Source organism: Pinus tabuliformis, chromosome Q (genome assembly GCF_031772625.1).
Source record: "Pinus tabuliformis cultivar Carrire ecotype Pingquan chromosome Q, CPIR1, whole genome shotgun sequence".
Classification (NCBI taxonomy): domain Eukaryota; kingdom Viridiplantae; phylum Streptophyta; class Pinopsida; order Pinales; family Pinaceae; genus Pinus; species Pinus tabuliformis.
Genome location: NC_142296.1, coordinates 946,763,764 through 946,784,320, shown reverse-complemented (window position 1 = coordinate 946,784,320; position 20,557 = coordinate 946,763,764). Strand labels below are relative to the sequence as shown.

The 20,557-nt window shown below is 38.7% G+C and overlaps 1 non-coding gene and 1 pseudogene across 1 annotated transcript; one reads left to right on the top strand and one right to left on the bottom strand.

Moving 5' to 3' along the window:
- The first annotated feature begins 14,448 nt into the window (after positions 1 to 14,448).
- LOC149222603 (U1 spliceosomal RNA) lies at positions 14,449 to 14,590 on the top strand (annotated as a pseudogene).
- A 4,321-nt stretch (positions 14,591 to 18,911) lies between these two features.
- LOC149222602 (U2 spliceosomal RNA) lies at positions 18,912 to 19,108 on the bottom strand. The gene has a single exon (XR_016249855.1). It is a non-coding gene; the product is annotated as a U2 spliceosomal RNA (small nuclear RNA).
- Between the last annotated feature and the right edge of the window lie 1,449 nt (positions 19,109 to 20,557).

Here is a 20,557-nt window from a genome sequence, read left to right as displayed (position 1 = left end):
TTGTCATTGAAAAACAAAAGGTGTATATTGGCAAATATCCAAAGCCATCCTTTTATCTACCCTCAACTTTGTGGTGATGGATGATATCGATTCTACATATTGTATTATTCCTGTGGTCTGCATCGATAATTCCAGAGTATCTTCTACTTTCTCCACCCTCCCCTCATTGGGTGCTAGTCATGCTGATAGGGATTTCGCTGGTCATTTGGGGGTCGACGACACTTATATCCGGGAAGGGTATTGCTCTCCTTCAGTGTATCCACCCACTTTGATGCTTCAATTTGGTTCCATTAGTGGACATCAGCCGCCTACTAATTCGATGGGGCGTGATACTGAACTTTTGAAATTAAACCCGACACTTGATTTGGAGCCTCTTGCCATCCACTTGAAAGTGTCGCCATCAGATGGGGTGAATGTGAGCCACCACTCTCGACTATATTATAAAGAAGCGACGGGTGAAGCATAAAGTAGATGGTATTTGGGGGTTGCTCCTACAGGTGTCTCTTTAAATTTTTGGAGGGGTCAAATCCTACCTTCCCATCTTCTCGTGCGAATTCACCCACTCAGGACTTAGAGATCTCAAGCTCGTCAGTAAACTTTCGATATGAGTCACTGAATATTTGGGGCCTGGGAAGCTCCGTTAAACGACAATGCCTGGAATATTTTATTAAATTCCATCATCCTTTTATCATTCTTTTGCAGGAGACCATGATGCCCGGCCTTTACTCTTAAAAAATTGTCATGGGTGGAGGGTTTATGCTACAGATGCTTCAGGACAATCGGGGGGTTTGGATGTGTTATGGGATCCATGGGTTGTCAACTTCTTGGCCTATAAATATTTTGCAGGTATTTTACTATCCGGGTTTGCCAGGGATGCTAAGCTCCGGTTTCATATATTGAATATATTATGGGGCCGAAATTACTTCTTTTAGCTGAGGAGTTGAGAACAACTTGCGTCATATCTTGTGAGCTAAACTCTACATTCATCATGTTGATTGCAAAGGTCTCAGGCCCAATTTCTTTCAAGGACTCTCGACCCATAGCATTGTGCAACATTGTGTATAAAATGATCTCTAAGATCATTGCTAACCGGTTGAAAGTTACCCTATAGAAACATATTGCGTCGGAACAATTCAGGTTTCTTAAAAATCATCAAATCTAGGATGTCGTGGCCATTGCCCAGGAATGTTTACATTGTATCAAAATGAAGAAAAATGATGCTTTATTGTTGAAATTGGACCTTCACAAGGCATATGATTGTGTTGATCGGGAGTTTCTGCGTTCGGTGCTTCATAAGATTGGCCTCTCTAGATTGGTGATTGAGTGGATTATGGCTTGTATAGCTACTGCAAATTTTGGTGTCTTAACCAATCGGGTGCCTTCATGCTTTCTGAAGGCATCTCAGGGCTCACTCTCTCCACTGTTGTTTTTACTTGTCATTGAAGGCATTGGCAGAATGATTTCGGCGGCACACTCCCGTGGGTCATTCTCGGGTATGGAGATTACTAGGAACATTTTTATTACCCATCCCATTTTTGTGGATGATGTCCTCATATTTGGGAATATTTCAGTTATGGAATGACATGTATTGCAAAATATTATATGCACTTTTGGTGATGCCACGGGTCTATACATGAGAAAAGCTAAATCTCAGTCGATTTCTTCGTCTCAGGCGGAGGCCAATGTTTTGGAGACAACGAGATTATTTGATGCTGAGAAGGTTTCATTGTGCGAAGGGTTTAAGTATCTTAGTTTCTCCCTTACACCTAATAATTATGGCATTAAAGATTGGGTTTGGCTAACCAAAAAATTTGAGCATAGGTTGTTATCATGGTCACACGAGTGGCTCACAATTGGCGGAAGGTTGATTATGGTGTAAGCGGTTTTGCAGAGTATTGCAGTATACTGGTTGCATCTATATCTGATGCCCAAATACATCATCGAGAGGATTAAATCCATTATGTCTAAGTTCATTTGGGCTTGTACTAAAGATGGTTTCAAATTTCAACTTGTTTGATTGGAGGATATCACCTCAAGTAAGGAGGGTGGGGGTTGGGGAATCATGGATATTGGAAAATCCAATTGGGTTTTATCGATGAAGAGTTTGTGGTGTTCTTTAAATCGTGTTGGTATTTGGAAACGAATCATTAAGGATAAGTATCTGAAAAACCAGTCTTTGGTAACTTGGATTAAGGATGGGGCTGGTGTCCCAGGTGCTATCTCATATATTTGGCGGCGCAAGATGAAAATTAAACATTGGCTCTTGGGGAACTTAAAATGGCATATTGGGTCTATTTTCGGGGTGGATACCGGTCTAGATCCCATCTATGGTTTTGTCGGTGAGCATACATTACCTTTCCCACTCATTCAACATCTTCACAATCTCGGTATTTATTACATTAACCAATTGCAGGTCCCAACCAGCCCTTTTATATTGCATCCTATGTGGCCTGGTTTGTGGGACCTTGGCTTATTTGGTACACTGGCTATGGCTTGGGACATATATGTGTACAATCTTAATACAAATGAGATATTTTTAAGTGGTTGTGAGGATATTTATTCGTGGGATGGAAATACATTATTGGGACAAGTATTAGTTGAGGAAGCATATTTGCACATCACATTGACGTCTCCTTTTTCTATGTCTAAAAGATGGTTCAAAAAGGTATGGAGTTGGAACATTCCATTAAAGCTCAAATGATTTGGCTGGTTAGCTTGGCATAACAAGATATTCACTTGGGACAATCTTTGTCGGCGGGGGGGGGGATTCTGTGGTCCTGTCAGATGTACCTTGCGCAAATCGGACCTGGAAGATGTGGCACATTTTTTTTTAAATGTTCGTTCGTGGCGTCTATCTGGTTTGATGTGACGCATAGTTAAACATTTTCGCTGATTTGAACTCATATACATTGGAATTATGCTTGTAGGAATGGATGTCTGAATGTAAAGGATATCGTTCCTTGCCTCTATTTATCATCTGGGGTATTTGGAGATGCCGAAATTCATGAGTTTTTTAAGTGCAGGTTCAGAATATCAATAGTATCTGTTATTTATCTTTTTTGCTTATTTCAGAGAATTTGGGCCTGTTCTTGACAAGGCCTCTTAGAGACATCTATGACTCAGGAATATCGGTGGTTGTTGTCTGGGTGGGTTTTTTGGTGGAGCTGCCAAGAATAACAAATGTGGTTGTGGCACACACATCATTATTAGTCCTCGTGCACATTGTCATTTTTGTTGGCATGGGGGTGAAGTTTCCAACACTCGTGCGTAGATTATTCCATTATGGGGATTGTTATACTCTGCTAAGTGGCTATCTAAAGAGACTTTGGAGGTATTTGGAGATTCTAAGGTGATTATTTAGTGGGTAGCAAAGCAATCTTCTTTCAATCCTCCATTAATGACAAGCTGGTTACAAAGAATTCGGAGGTACTTTTTTATGGGGGTGAACTTCTCTCATATACACAGGGAGCAAAATAGAATTGTGGATGCAAAATTTAAGGAGGGGCATCCCCAATTGCCCGAGGAGATCTTATAATCGGCCTTCATAGACAACACATTTTAGGGTTCGGGGAAGATCTACTTCACATAAGCTAATATTTTTCATGATGTGGATATGTTTGTTTTTCTTTAGAGTTGTTTTTTATGGCTTTCTATTGTTATGTTGTACGAGTGACAAAATTTGAGCAAATGTTTTTGTTCAAACATAGCTAGTTTAGATCTGTGACTGGGATATATTTTTGCGGATTAGGATGTATGCTGGAAATGGTGGAATTTTGACACATGCTACATGTAAACAACCTCATCTTAATATAAAGTTGTTAGTTTTTTCTTTGTTGAATAAAAAAGTATACAAAGGCATCCTAATTGGTCGTGCCAGGTGCAATGATGGTTTAGAATATGACATGGCTAACATGAAGATCACACCAACAAGCCAGAAGCAAATTTGAATATCATCGAGAACAAAACACACTATAGGAAGTTCATAAGGTGTCATTATGACGTCACTTTGTTTATGGATGAACTTCCCCAACAAAATGTTGAACTTTCATTCTCAAACGATTCCCAAGAATCCCTTGATTTGTTGAAGAAAAATTTAGGCGAGGCTCTTACTCTAAGAATTCATGATTGAAACAAGTCGTTTAGTGCGCAAGGGGATGCCACAAATAGTGTTGTTTGTGCCATCCTACCTCAAACCGAGGAGGGAAATATTGGCATCCACATCGTTATGTCAATAAAAAAATGAATTAGGCAGAAAGGAACTATTTGACGATACAGAGAGGTGGCCTTGGAACATCACTCTCTCTGCATGAGTTATAACATTACATCTCGTGGCTCTCTTTTATCGTCCATGCATATCAAGTTACACCGATTTACCTTGTGAACGAGTGAGTGCATCATGACCACCTTTGCATGTGGCTCTTGCTCTTCCAAGAATTCAACTTTCAAATTCTTGCATAGACGCGCAAGTTTTGCCACAACCTAGACCACTTGCTAAGAATGAACTCGAGAGAAGAACCAACGATATAGATGATTGAATTCCATGTGCACATGTAGTCGAAGTCAAATATTTCGTAGAGGATCTAGTGTAGATTTCATTCTTTCGTGATAGCCAAGTAAACTTAGACATGCAATAACATAAGACATGTGTGTCGTTTTGAATGTTGTTTGCTACACATTGACTCGTGGAAACTTGTACAATTGGGAGCGAATGATACCTTGAGGAGATGTGCCCCTAGTCATGAAAGTTGGGCATCAACGAATGAGCACATGGTGAGGTTTCGGGTGGACATTACCGGACCTGCATAACTTTCTCGTACAAGCTCCGATTGAGGCGATTCTTGCGCCAATGGAAAGGTATTGGCGTGTATATTATGGAATATGGGCACATAGTAAGGCCAGGACCACAAAAGGCGTTCATTTAAGGCATGAAAATGGCTCTAGAAGTTGTTGACTTGAAATTTTTCGAAATGGGACCACCCGTAAAAATGGTCCCGTGAGTTGATTCTTCCACTTCTCCCACTCTGAAAGCATCAAGATGGATGGAAATTAATATAATGATCCAAACCATATCACCCATGTAATAACGTGGTAGCCTAATCTGCACAGAGATTGCATGCCTTTTTTTTCCTTGGTGACTTCTTAGGGAAACCTAAAGGATGCTTCCTCACATTTGTGGACGACTTCCTTAGTAACCCCGTTGGCATAGACTAGTGTACCTCGCCCAAGGGGATTCACACTGAGCACCTGCTGGCACAAAACTACCCGAATGCCCAAAAAAATTTGTGACAACTGGTCGAGCTAATCCCCTCGGTTACAAAGACTATAGAACTTGTGTAGGTACTTGACGTAATTCTCAAGGAGTGGGTAGATCTCTATAGAGATATGAGACCCCATTATAACCCCTTCTTCCATAGCCACCATTTGAGATGTGGGCAATTGAGTTTTTTTGGTCCATTTTTTAAGAGAGGAGGATGATTGAAGCGACTGACGTAAAAGTAGAACTATGACATGAACAAAGCGGGTAGAAATGGAGCTACTTTTGGGACTATATCACAAAGACAACAAGTAGGTTTATTTATGAGAATATCATTATAAGGTTTTGATGCCCCTTGTTAATAATATGTTATCAAGGGACCCACTTTTAAGTCATACCACTAAGATATTAATGCAAGAATTCATCATTCAACATATAAAGAGCTCTCTTTGCCACGCTCGGGCCAAAGGAGTAGCACCGTCTTCCAGCGAGATTTCGATGAAGAGCCCGACCAAAATTTGAAAGATCAGCAGGGATAAAAAGGATGACAAAGGCTTGAGATTGTTAAGAGCGTGTAGGAAAACCCACAAGAACAAGCATGCCATATCCCATTTAAAATTACGCGAGGACAAAAAGCAGTGGCACTCGATGCCTCCGACAACAAAAAATACATGCGTGCTTAAACTTGACAAAAAGTAGAACTATGACATGAACAAAGCGGGCGGAAATGGAACTAGTTTGGGACTATATCACAGAGACAACAAGTAGGTTTATTTATGAGAATATCATTATAAGGTTTTGACGTCGTAAGACGTTGAAATTAACTTTGTAGAATTTTGAGTCATTGATTTTCATGTTAGACGATAGAAATGGTTTCAGCCATCAGATTGATTGAAAACTGTTATTTATCGGTTACAATTCGTTACCCAATGGCCTCAGCCATCCTTTGAAAAAATTTCTAGCTTGGTTATGGAAAAAACCGCAAGCTTGGTTATGGCTTACACGGCAAGACGGAGTGAAATATGTTTATCAGACACAGGGCAGGGGATAAACAATAAAAAAGGCAGTAGCAGGTCAAAGGATTGAGACTCCTGAGAAGCATGGGTAGTAGAAATGCAGAAGTGAACTTACATTTCCCTTTGGGATTAAGATCCTTCCCTACAGAGGAAGAGCTCGTGGTCCATTGCTTGTGCAAGAAAGCGACCTTGCAGTCACGCCATGTTTAAATAATAGCAAATGTGGACCTCTACAAATATGATCCATGGCAACTTCCAAGTAATTTTTCAAATAATAGCAGATGTGAACCTCTGCAAATATGATCCATGGAAGCTTCCAAGTAATTTTTCATTTTTCCTCTGTAAGCTTTGTAGCCCAATTCCTGGAATGTGTAAATAGAAATAATTCGGGGCTTACTGAAGAGCTTGTTCTGTTCTTTTATTGTTTACAGATAAAGCCTTGTTGGATAGAAGGAATCGTACTTCTTCACTCCCCGGATAGAAAGTACCAAAATGGGTCAAGGCCTAATAGGGCGGCTAGTTCTGGATACTAGAAAGTTGTTGGTTCTTATAAGCCCATCACTGCTAAAGGAGGAAAGAAAAGAGTAGGCATGCCGCATCAAAAATTCTCTCGTCTTCTATTTTGGGAAGGCACCCAAAGACTCAAAGACCAATTTGCTCATGCACGAATACCGTCTTGCTGATCTTAATAGGCCTGCAAGCAAGAAATGCAAGGAAGAAAGGCAACTTAAGAGTAATTTATTCTGGTTAGACATGGTTCTTTTTTTGGAGACATGTGTTCGGATTTTGTTCCATACTAATATTTTCTCTCTTCATTTCTTCCATGTCTCGTAATTCGTAATATGGCCATGGGCAATAAAGATATTGAGGTTGAATTACACTTATTTTTATGTCTACTTTAAAGAATATTTTAGAATCTTATAGATAGATATAGAATGGATTACACCACAAAATCAAGTGAAATATATTTATCAGACACAAGACAGGAGATAAACGTTAAAAAAGGCAGTAGCATGTCAAAGAATAAAGACTCCTCGCAAGCATGGGCAGTAGAAATGCAGAAGCGAACTTGGATAATGCCTCGGGGATTTAGATTCTTCCCTACAGAGGAAGAGCTGGTAGTGCATTACTTGTGGAAGGAAGCAACCTCGCAGTCACTCCCCCTTCAAGTAATAGCAGATGTGGACCTATAAAAATATGATCCATGGACTCAAAGACCAATTTTCTCATGCACGAATGTCGTCCTGCTGATCTTAATAGGCCTACAAGCAAGAAAGGAAGCTTAAGAGTAATTTATTCTGGTTAGACATGGTTCTTTTCATGGAGACATGTGTTCGGATTTTGTTCCATACTAATATTTCCTCTCCTCTTTTCTTCCCTGTCTCGTAATATGGCCATGGGCAATAAAGATATTGAGGTTGAATTAGGTTTATTTTTTTATATTTTTATTTTTACTGTAAATTTCAAGAATATTTTAGAATCTTATAGATAGATATAGAATGGATGGCCATGGGCAATAAAGATATTGAGGTTGAATTACGCTTACTTTTATATTTTTATTTTTACTGTAAATTTCAAAAATATTTTAGAATTTTATAGATAGATATAGAATGGATTGCACCACAAAATCAAGCGAAATATCTTTACCACAAAATCAAGTGAAATATCTTTAACAGACACAGGACAGGGGATAAACATTAAAAACAGGTAGTAGCAGGTCAAAGAATCGAGACTCCTGAGAAGCATGGGTAGTAGAAATGCAGAAGCGAACTTAGATAATTCCTCCTGGATTCAGATTCTTCCCTATAGAGGGAGAGCTGGTAGTGCATTACTTGTGCAAGAAAGCAACCTCTCAGTCGCTCCCTGTTCAAGTAATAGCAGATGTGGACCTCTACAAATATGATCCATGGCATCTTCGAGGTAATTTTTCATTTTTCTTCTTTAAGATTTGTAGCCCAATTCCTGGAATGTGTGCTTACTGAAGAGCTTGTTCTGTTCTTTTATTGTTTACAGAGAAAAGGCAGCTTAAGAGTAATTTATTCTGGTTAGACATGGTTCTTTTCTTGGAGACATGTGTTCGGATTTTGTTCCATACCAATATTTCCTCTCCTCGTTTCTTCCATGTCTCGTAATATGGCCATGGGAAATAAAAATATTGAGGTTGAATTACACTTATTTTTATTTTTACTGTAAATTTCAAGGATATTTTAGAATCTTATAGATAGATATAGAATGGATTGCACCACAAAATCAAGTAAAATATCTTTATCAGACACACAACAGGGGATAAACGTTAAAAAAGGCAGTTGTAGGTCGAAGAATCGAGACTCCTGAGAAGCATGGGCAGTAGAAATGCAGAAGCGAACTTATATAATGTTGTGTTTAACAAAATATTTATGTTTTCTTTTGGTTAATTCTTAACCTGTTTCATAGGAAAATGATATTTATGTATCAATCCACAAATTAGAGCAGTTATTATATAGCATCAATTATAATAAGCATGGAAATATAATTAAGGAAGCCATATAAATTATATTTTTGAAGCTGCTAAAATTAAAGAAAATTGTTATAACTTATTTCAAATAACCATAGATAATTAAATCTTGGTTGATTTTGCAAATTATTAATCTAGATTTGTGAATTATTAATAGTATCCACAGAAAAAACAATAACAACAAAAATAAAAGTAAAAATACTTATAATTAAGTAATATCTATATATATATATATATATAGGTATATGAGATTAAAATAAATAAATTAGAAGGAACAATATAATGACTTAACAACTTAACACAATCACATTAATAAATGTGGTTGATATACTAATCATTATTATTGTTAATTATAATTTTTATTATAATAAAAAGAATGTTTTTTGTTTGTTTGTTTGTTAATTTAATAATTTATTACCATTAATAATAATTATTCAAATTATTATGTAATATAGAAACTTCAAATATTTTTGAAAAAAAATGATATTTATTAAGAAAACAATATACAATATTTTTTCTAAATGTAATGTCCATAAGCATAAAATTTCAGTTTGAAACATCTATAGGCAAGGAGGAATTACCGTTGCTTTGAAAATAAATTTGATTTTTACTTATAATCTTAGTTTATTACCATTATAATTATATATATATATATATATATATATATATATATATATATATATATTGAGATTAATATTAATTATTTTTATTTATAATTATAATAATTAAGTAATTAGTTATTATAAATAATCATGGCCATTGTTGACCATGGACGCCTATAGTGGATGGGCACGAATAGGCATAACCACCATTTCAATGGTGACCATAATGAAGTCATGGTTAACTATAGAGACAAAATAGTTGAAATATGGTTGAAATCAACCATGGTCCAATGTCGCATTATCACAAAGATTATCTCGATATGAAAATCAATCATGGCCAACCATGGTCAAACGTCATATTGTGACAAAGATTGTGTCAATAAAAAAATCAACCATGGTCAACTGTGTTTATTTTAGGGTTTATAATATTTATCTTAGGGTCTCATATCACTGGGTCAAGTGTGATCAACCATGGTTCATTATTGTTAACCATGGTCGACCATGGTTAGCCATGGTCCAACGTTGTAGGGTTTATAATATTTATCTTAGGGTCCCATGTTACTGGGTCAAGTGTGGTCAACCATGGTTCATTATTGTTAACCATGGTCGACCATGGTTAGCCATGGTCCAACGTTGTATTATGACAAAGATTATTTTAATATGAAAATCAGTATTGGTGAACCATGGTCGGACCTCGTATTGTGAAAAAGATTGTCTCAATCCCTCGGGTTCTAATATCAAAATATGAAAAATATTGTCTCAATCCCTTGGGTTTATTAATCCAAGGGTTCAAATTCCTAGGGTATAATACTATTCACATGGTTTATAATAGTAATCGTAAGGTTTAATATAAATCCCTTGTGTCTATAATCATGGTCAACCATGGTCCAATGTGAAGAAGAAGACTAGTTGCCTGTTCCAACGTCTCATTGTGACAAAGATTGTTTCAATATGAAAATCAACCATGGTCAATCATAGATCTAAAGGCTTTAGGAAGATATGCAAATATAAACATAGATCTATCTTAAGTCCTAATCTACCAAATTGCACCAATTGGGTAGTCGAATTGGCTTGGGAGTAAAACCAATTTGTTGTTATGTTGCATGTGGAATCTTAGTTTTTTTTTCATTCATTTACAACCAAAGTTCTAATTTTGGCTTATAATTTGAGATTTCTGGTCGTTGTTTCAAACTGTATGTGTTTGAGGAAGATAAATGAGTTCCCTAAAACAAAAACAAAAAAGTCTTAAACTTGTAGGTAGGATAATGCCCTACAAAAAATATATATTTCCTTTTCCAAATTGTTGGAGAAATTCAAAATTTATTTACAAAATTGTTATAGTCCTTTGTACACACATGTTTTAAACTATAAAAAATTTCTTTGTACCGTTGTCTAGCACGAGGAAGTGATCAAGAATAAATATGGACGAATTGTACCAAAACAACCTTAGGTAGCAAATCAAGATCTATTTCTTCAACAAAGGACTCATGATTTGTTTTCTTCAACATAAGACTCATGATTTGTAAGGCTCAAGGAGGCAGTAAGATTTCATTATAGCATGGTCCTTCTATTTTTTTGGTCTTTCAACAGTTGTCAAAGAAGCAATAATTAGTGTTATATGCTATCTATTGCCTTACAAGCATTAGTTAGTGTTATATGTTATCTATTGCCTTACATAGGAATCATGATTTGTTTTCTACAACATAAGATTCGTGATTTCTAAGGCCCAAGGAAGCAGTAAGATTTCATTATATCACAGTCCTTGCCTTTTCTTGATATTTTTTTGTCTTTCAACAGTTGCCAAAGAAGCATTAATCAGTGTTATATTCTATCTATTGCCTTACAACACTTCCTTTGAAACATATGGCGCAAGTGCTAGTTAATAATATGTTATCAAGGGTGTTATGAAACCAACTCACAAAAATATAGAAAAGTGAGATAAATGCCTTAGAATTCAGCCTCTTCGAGGGGGAAACCTCCTTTACATCACAAAAATGAACAATTCTTGGATGATACAAATGACAAGACCTCCTTTCTATATATAGGAGTCTAAGGGGTCATAATATAATCGGAGCCGACATAACAATAATAATGTAAGGGCACAACAATAACAATAGTGGGTTTCTATGGGGTACATTAGTAACAATATGGGGACTGCATGGGTACATCAATATAATAATGGGGTTGTACAAATAACAATAGGGGGTTACACTAGTAGTACAGGTGCCTAACAAAGGGACCCACTTTTAAATAATACCATTAAGATATTAATGCAAGAATTCATCATTCAACATATAAAGAGCTCTCTTTGTCACCCTTAGGCCAAAGGAGTAGCAGCGTCTTCCAACGAGATTTCGATGAAGAGGCCGACCAAAATTTGAAACATCAGCAGGGATAAATAGGATGACAAAGACTTGAGATTCTTAAGAGCATATGGGAAAACCCACAAGAACAAACATGCCATATCCCATTTCAAATTATGCAAGGACAAAAAGCAGTGGCACTCGATGCCTCTGACAACAAAAAATACATGCGTGCTTAAACTTGACATGATGGCGCCTATGGAAGATAGACCAATAGATATTACGACTTCACAACATGCATTACAATGCCTATAAAAACAAAAGACGCACCGAAATCTCGCCATGATCAAATATAAGAAATGAGCAATTCAAGAATGGAGACCTTGTACCAATATATGGCAGTAAAACTAAGGGTAAGATGAGAAAATTGGAAATCACTAGACTTGGAACTTATATTGTCAAAGACATTAGAGCTAATTGCCTCGTCCAAATAGAAACACCCATTCGCATTCTTCGAGCGATGTTAGTCATCTCGCCGCTTCATTCCATTTTGAGCTAAATCCAAATCGTCCCATAGCGTGCGAAGAATGGCTTCTTTGGTGTGAAGCGTGAAGTCAACTTTTTGTAGCTATGGTGTGCCTGGTAAATAGGAAGCCATTGCTAGGAGTTTTTGGCCACAGGCAGCAACACATGGCGTCATTTAGGTAGCACCGTGATGAGAGGTATTACGCCACAATTCTGTAAGGGGTGGCCATCATTCTCATTGGTGTTGCCCTTTCGAGGCAAAGCATCTCAAACAAGTTTCCACGCACTCATTGACCACCTCTATCTGGCTATCAATTTGGGGATGACGACCAGTGCTCACTTTCAATTGAGTACCCTAAAGTTTAAACGAATCCTGCTTGAAATTGTTGGTGAGTGCGGGATCTCGATTCAATGCAATGGAAAGTGTGATGGCATGCAACTTAAACATTGGGTCCACAGAAACATGAGTAACCACAGAAGGTGTAAATGGGTCCGATAGGGTACAAAAGTGAGCACATTTGCAAACGTGGTCGAAGAACACCATGGTGACATATTGGTTGTCTGTTTTCAGAAGGTCCACTGTGAATTCCATGGAAATGTCGGTCCTGATGGTGGTTGATATTGCTAGTGGTGGCGACACTTCTTCACCATCTCACCCTTGTTCCTTTAACAAGCACCACATGTAGGTACAAAATCCTAGATGTGTGTTTTCAAGCCTTCCCGCAAGGAAGAGCGCGTAGTCGATTTGTAGGTACGTTGAAAGCCAAAGTGCCCGTGGTGGGAGATGAACACAACTCCTCTAAGAAGGGCATTGTTTTAAAGCACAATTTTGAATCAAAAGAATGCACGCTTTATGCTTCAAGGTATCGTGTTGCCGCGTGTAGCCCTCAGGGGGATTGGGATTCTCTTGAAGCACTTGGATGAATTGAACCGCCATGTCAATATCGAGCCATTCTTGACAAGCGTTGACGAGGCAATCAAGTACTGTAAGGATAAGGCAAAGAGAGATCCTTTCTCCTCATATTTCTGCAATAAAGCAGATGCCTCGTTGCCTTTGTTGTATATGATCTCATAATCACGTCGATGCATCTTAGTGACCCATCTGTGTTTCTCCAAGGATGGTAACCTATCGTCGAGAAAATACTTCAAACTATGACGATGATCTCGATTTGGAAGCAACTCCATATAAGATATGGGTGTCAAGTCTCGACTACGCGAAAGATGGCCATCATCTCTTTTCTCATAGGTGGACTTGCCCACGTTTTTGTCAATTGCATCAACATAGCGCCCACACCCCTGCCTGATGCACCACATTCCAAGCGCAATTGGGCACTAGTAAAGTGGGTGCATTGCACATGGCTTCCTTTAAAGCTGAAAAGGCCCACTCGACAACATCGTTCCATACAAAAGGCACTTGTTTTTAAAGCCGAAAAGGCCTACTCGACAACATCATTCCAAAGTTACCGACAATATCTTACACGTAGCCGCAACAATTATTCCGTACATGGACGCATGTCCACAATGGTAAGAACAAGCATCGGGCAAGGTTTGAACCTCAATGAAGGCCATGTTACCTACCCACTTTCACTAACGGGTATCAACAACGGCGATAATAACAGGGACGAAATTAACGAACTGAGAGTGCACCATGTTACCTACCCACTTTCACTAATGGAGATGAACAACAAAAAGAATAATAAGGATGGAATTAACAAATTGAGGGTGAATATCAACAGCAAGAATAATGTAAGGATGAAATTAAGGAATTGTGAGTGAATATCATCATCAACAACAAGAATGATATAAGGATGGAATTAACCAATTGGGCATGAATATGATCAACAAGAAGAATAATAGAAGCGTTAACGAATTGTGAGTGAATATGATCAACAACAACAAGAATGATGTAAGGATGGAATTAACAAATTGGGCGTGAATATGATCAACGAGAAGAATAATATAAAGATGAAATTAACAAATTGAGCGTGAAGAAAAATATAAAGATGAAATTATCAACAAGAGCAATAAGAATAAGGATGAAATTCTTCATTCAACACCACCAATAGTAATAAGGATGAAATTAAGCAATTGGGTGTGAATATTAATGAGGATGAAATTAAGCAATTGAGTGTGTATTTTTTAATTATGGATTGAGACATTATTGTATGGTGGATATATATATCCCACATTCAAAGTGGGGATGCACGGAAGGAAAGGAGGGGGTATAGAGGGGTAAGATGGGAATGTTCAAAACATACTTACCTGGGCGGGGTCAATCGATGATCAAGAAGGTCGATGGCCTAGGAAGACCACTTCCATTGCACTTGGGAGGGGGGTCGAGGAGAGTGCACGTCATAATTTGTGGCAGCGGAGGCTCGCGTTCGCGCGGCCTCCACACAAAAATTAAAATCAAATAAAATTAACTGCAAACTACGGGAGCTTCTCTAAATCTAACAGTCTGTAAGTCCAGCGGGAGCTTCTCTAAATCTAACAGTCTGTAAGTCCAGTTAAATTAATTAGCGGCAGCAACGCGGGCCTCCACACAAAAATTAAAATCAAATAAAATTAACTGCAAACTACGGGAGCTTCTCTAAATCTAAGAGTCTGTAAGTCCAGTTAAATTAATTAGCGGCAGCAGCTGCCTGCCTTAAATCAAACTATTTGTAAATCCAGTTGAATAAATTGCCGGAGGTCTTACTCCATGATTACATACATAGTTGAGTGCTCTGCTCTGCTGCGAGGCGAGAGAAGAGGGATGCTACGCGATTCCGTCCTAAATCTTCTTGTTACTGTTTGCCCATTCCTTTCAGAGATTGGTATTGGGTGCTAATCTTCTTGTGTTCCTGTTTGTTAAATCCTTGGTCGCCATGTCCCCTGCCGCTGCTGCTGTCATGTTACAAGTGAGCTTGAGTTTAATTGTAGCTTTCAAGAGGGTTTCCGTTGTTGTTACCATTCGCCGTAGAAGGCTCCTTGTGATCATAGCCTCTTGGAGCCGTTCCTCCATGCTACTATCCCCACATTCTCAAGTTCCTATATTTCTCTGTTCTTGTTCTTGGGGGGAAGGGGGAAATTGACCTATGAGTGGGGCCCAGGGACAACGAAAAACAACCCGGCAGAGGCGTGTGCTCTACTTCATGGATTGTTATCGTTGTACGCAGATAGAGTGAGGACGTTGATCGTCATTGGCGATTCAAGCATAATTATCAACCTTTTGGACCCTAAAAATGCTCCCAGGTCCAAAAATGCTCCCTCTTAAAAGCAAGTTAGCATCGCTCATCGCTAGAATTCGAAAAGAGACCCTTCGTTTCCAAGAGGTTACCTTCTTCCGGGCCCCGAGGGCTCTCAATAACCTCCTTCCAGTGCCCGAGGGCTCTCAATAACCTCCTTCCAGGGCCCCGAGGGCTCTCGACCGACAAGCCGGCAGTCTTGCAAATGGAGGCACCACGCTGAATGAGGGGATCTTGGAAAATGTACTAAACAACAAGTTGGCATCACTCCTCTCAACGGACAAGCCAACAGTGTTGCAAATGGAGGCACAATGCCGAATGAGGGGATCTCGAAAAGAATAACAAATAGCAAGTTGGCATCAATCATCGCGAGAATTCGAAAAGAGATCCTTCGTTTCCAAGGGGCTTGCCTTCTTCCAGGCCCAGAGGTTTCTCAACCCATAGGCCAGGCCGTGGGTCTTGCAAATGGAGGCTGCACGCTGAATGAGGGGACCTTGAAAAATAAAAATACAAGAATTTGGGGGTTTTATATTCCTATCCCATCCCCTAAATTTATTTTCAATTCACCAAACGTGATGGCATGTTTCGAGCTCGGTAACAACCAACCCGTGTCAAGTCAATTACTTTTGAGAGAAATTTTCGGATGAAACTGTGTGGAGGATCAATTACTTTTGAGAGAAATTTTCGGATGAAACTCTGTGGAGGATGTTTAATCCTGTCCAATTACTTTTCAAACTTTTCAATTCGCCAAACATGAAGGTGTTTGTTTTCGAGCTCCACACACGTCGAGTCAGTTCACATGAGCTCGGTAACTGAAGGAAGGAGACCTAACAAACCGATCAAGATCAAGATTGGGTGTCGTCAAATGACAAGCCCAAGAAGGAGGTGTAGCTCCCACAACTGTGGCTAGGAGTAGCAGCGCTCTGTTTGTTGGCAGCAAATAATAAATTTCTATCTCAAGTAGGAATAAGGAAGGGATGCTTCCGAGGGCCAAACGGGTGTAGCGGATGCCTGGAGGAAGAGGAAGACTGGATCATTTACAAGAAACCTAGATAGGATCCTCCATGATAGCAATCACAAAAACCTGGGTCAAACAGGGAGGAAGACTCAATCTTCTACTAGTGCACTAAAGAAACCTAGATAGGATCCTCCATGGTAGCAATCTTCTACTAGTGCACTAAAGAAACCTAGATAGGATCATCTCCAATGATGATTAATTTGATCAAGGGGTTTCCCCACCTCTCACATGCAGATGTTCTTCAAGTGCCATGATGGATGGATTCATTTTGTGACAAGGTGGATTGACGGCTTGAATTGCCATCATTAAAGTTCCTTGATCCTCCCACATTATTCCTATATGATGCTCTCTATGCATGATTCTCGATGTGGAGTTGTTGATTTTTGTGTTTTCGTATCCCCCGGAGGATGCTCCAAATCTGGATATCTTCTTGCACCCGTCCTTCCTGCTCCTTACCTGTTTGAGTTTCAAATTGGCTATGAGGGAAGGCGACAATGGACTCCAACCTCCAATGGTCCGTGGAAGATTTTCGATTCCTTAATTGCTCACGGTTGAGTTTTGAGTCCCCTTTCAGGTTTATGCTTCCACATTCAAACAAATTTATGGACGCTTCCGTTCCTTCTTGGATGCCACAACGTCGACATAATCCTTGGCAGGTTAGACTATATTCCCTACAGCAACATAGGCTGGTTCTTCCATGCGATTCCTCATTACAAACTCAAAAGCTGCATTGCTAGGGCAACCTCTTGAAGAACCATCAAGATCGAAATCGAATTTAGAATGGAGACTTTCACAACTGGACATATAGTAATTGGATTTCTGGTTTTTACAGCGTGAAATATATGTTATATCTATTTTTTGAGCCAACGTGGTTCAAGTGAAACACGGGCTAACAGAACAGTGGAAGGGCAGAGAACAGTTTTGCAAACGTTTGGCTCAGCAATATTTCATGCATTCCAATGTCACAATTGATTTTTGTTACCTTGAAAGAAGGGGCCCAAGACCAAAGTTGCAAATTCCCATTCCTATTTGCCCATCGTGTTTGGATGATGTTGTTCAAAGTGTCATCTGCCTTTTGCCCAAAACGAGTCCAGCAATCCTATGTCTGTGGAGAGGAGAAAATGCAGAGACAGGGTAACCATAGATTTTCCAAGTTTTAAAAGGAGCCATTGACAGCTGTTTTGAACAGTGAATGTGAGTGCGACCGAGACTCAGACCTATGGGTAAGTTGGGAGAAAAAAAGGACTTGGTCGTGCTGTGGTTTTAATTGTTATTGTTGTAACAGCAACAGCCATTGGAGGTTGCAAGTGCAAGCATTGTAAATTCCATTACCAGGATAACTAATAAAATAAAAAGGAAAACCCGTTGTGTTTATTTCTTTCTATTATTATTCCTTGAGCACATGCACATGCTTGAGTTTGTGTCCCACCCAACTTCCCAGTGAACTGAACTGAACTGTGCGTGATGCTCTGTAGGCAGGGGCGGTCTTTGTCCAATCACCCTTGCTGCACCAAATAGAGTCAGAGCACAGAGCATCTAAATCTTTACCAATCAAAGTGAACTTCACATTCTTTTGCCCAAAATGAGTTCAGCAATCCTGTATATATATTTTTGAGCACGCACCCTGCACTCTCCCTAAGAAATCAATCCCTATTCTGCCCTCGTCGCAACATCATCTCATTGACTGTTCTGCCCTCTTCGCAACATCATCTCATTGACAATGAAAAAAAATCCCTGAACTCTCTAGAAACGTACTCACCCACATTGTCACATTTCAAAATTAAATTTTCAACGTTTCCCAGACTGCTGCTCATGTTGTTAGTGACATTGGAATATGCACGACATCCCTTTTGCACAGTAGGCAAGCCATAGTTGAAATCGCTGCTGATATACATACATATATAAACCAAATTCAGATCGGAAAACGCTTCCATGCAGGGCACAACATTGAGAAAGCTTAGGGAGTTGATAAAACTTATCAGTGGTATATATCCACCTTCAAAGCTTTTTACTGCGTTCTTCAAAGAACAACAGTTCAAGAATTGAGTCTGTAGATCGATCATATTGGATTTAGGACGACTGAGCACTATGGAATTGAGATAGCTGGACCATGCGATTGAGCACTATGGAATTGAGATAGCTGGAGCACTATGGAATTGAGATAGATAGCTGGACCAAACGCTTGAGCACTATGGAATTGAGATAGATAGCTGGACCGTCAAAGGCTCTACAGACTGTTGCTGGGTTGACATCAGAGCGTGACGGCGAAGTTCGAAAAGCTGCAAACGGGGAAGAACTGGAAAATACCCAAAATGAGCGACAGTTATACACCATAATAATACCTGCTGGACTTGGGCGCGGAAAACAACACGATATCTGATCAAGTCAATGCGCGGCTAATCAACCGAATAGAATAGAATTTAACATTTCATTCAACATTTAACAACATTCATTTATTTGGTCTTTGTCTTGGTGGGGTGCGCCAGGCTGGTGCTGTAGTGCAACGCAAAAGCGACGCCCGAGAGCCCCAATAGCAACCTATTGTAAGTGGGCCCTTCCCCTAGAAAAATACATTTAATATCATGTGATTCTATGAACCACGTATCAGATATTAAACTGATAAGAACAGATACTACACTTGATCTTAGCCAAAAGGCCGAGAAAGTTATGCTTTTCCTCTCCTCTTTCGGTTCTTTTTCTATTGCTCCCCTTCTCCTCTATCCCACTCATTTATGCATGTGGGATAACTCATTTCTATTTCTTCTGATACCCCTTACCATTTAAATAGACATGCTCTTTAATATCAAATTTATATTTTTTATATTTTCACCATCTTCACCTCCTTAGATCTATTTTACTTTTCGAATTGAGGGATCAAATCTCTTTTCACCTTAAAAGAGGTTTGCCAGATTTGATGCCAATCTCTTTTCACCCTAAAAGAGGTTTGCCAGATTTGATGCCTTACCGCTGAATTCACATGGATGTTATAATTAAAATTATCTAGAAAGTACAAATATGAACTTTATTGCTTTTTATATATAAATAAAATTAATTAAATATCATAATATTATCTACAATTAAAAATATGAAACTTCATATATATATATATATATATAATATCAATTATATGGGAAACAATCACTAAAGATTTTTATTTTTATTTTTTCCCTTTCCATGTTATCTTAAACTTGTGGTGGATGTTATCGTAACATAATAATAATTTATATATTAATATCAAGGAAAAAATTACACTATCTAAAAATCCTTTAGTGTGATGTTTAATGCCATTGGACATAATCAATGGAGATCATTGCTTACCCATTCCTTGAAGTCAAATTCACCGGGATGTGTCTTAACTTAGTCAAATTTAATCAACAACCTATTGTTATGTTGGCCTTTCCATATTTAATCGCCCACCGCGTCAACGTATTGATCATGTTGTAATTGTTGATTATGATACAATATAGCGTGTTTAGTTGTCTTTGAGAAAGCATAATGAGTTTACTACTTGTGGAGAGTATATCATGATTTGATTTTGGTTATTCACGAAAGGTATATCAAGGTCTAATTTAACAGCGATGAATATATATATATATATATATATATATATATATATTCACCGTTACAAACTAAACTAATACTCACATAAACTAAACTAGCAGAAGAATTAAACCTATACACTTATTGAGTCAGTTCTTGGGTTATAACACTTAATCTATTTGGTGCTTCACTCACACAAAACACTCGTCAAAGTTTAAGCTCTCTCGCACAGAAGCCTAGTCAAAGTTTAAGTTCGTGTGCAATGTACAACACTTTCAAAACTCTGCTCGTGAGTAACTTTCACATCTGCGTTGTTTCGAAAATGTGTTGCTGACCATTTTTACAAAACCCTAATGAAGCAATCTTTCGGTTCAGAGAGCCCTACAAAATCCCATTGTGATTGGTTTACCTGAGAGAGAGAGAGAGAGGCATGAATTGCAGGTTAAGAAGCTGCTCCATGCCCCATACAGGGGAAAAAATGCGATCCTGTGAAATAGCGTACGACGCCCATGGGCAACCGCATCTCTATTGTGGATCTCGAGAAGTCGAAGACTGCGACGATCCCCTACGAGAACACC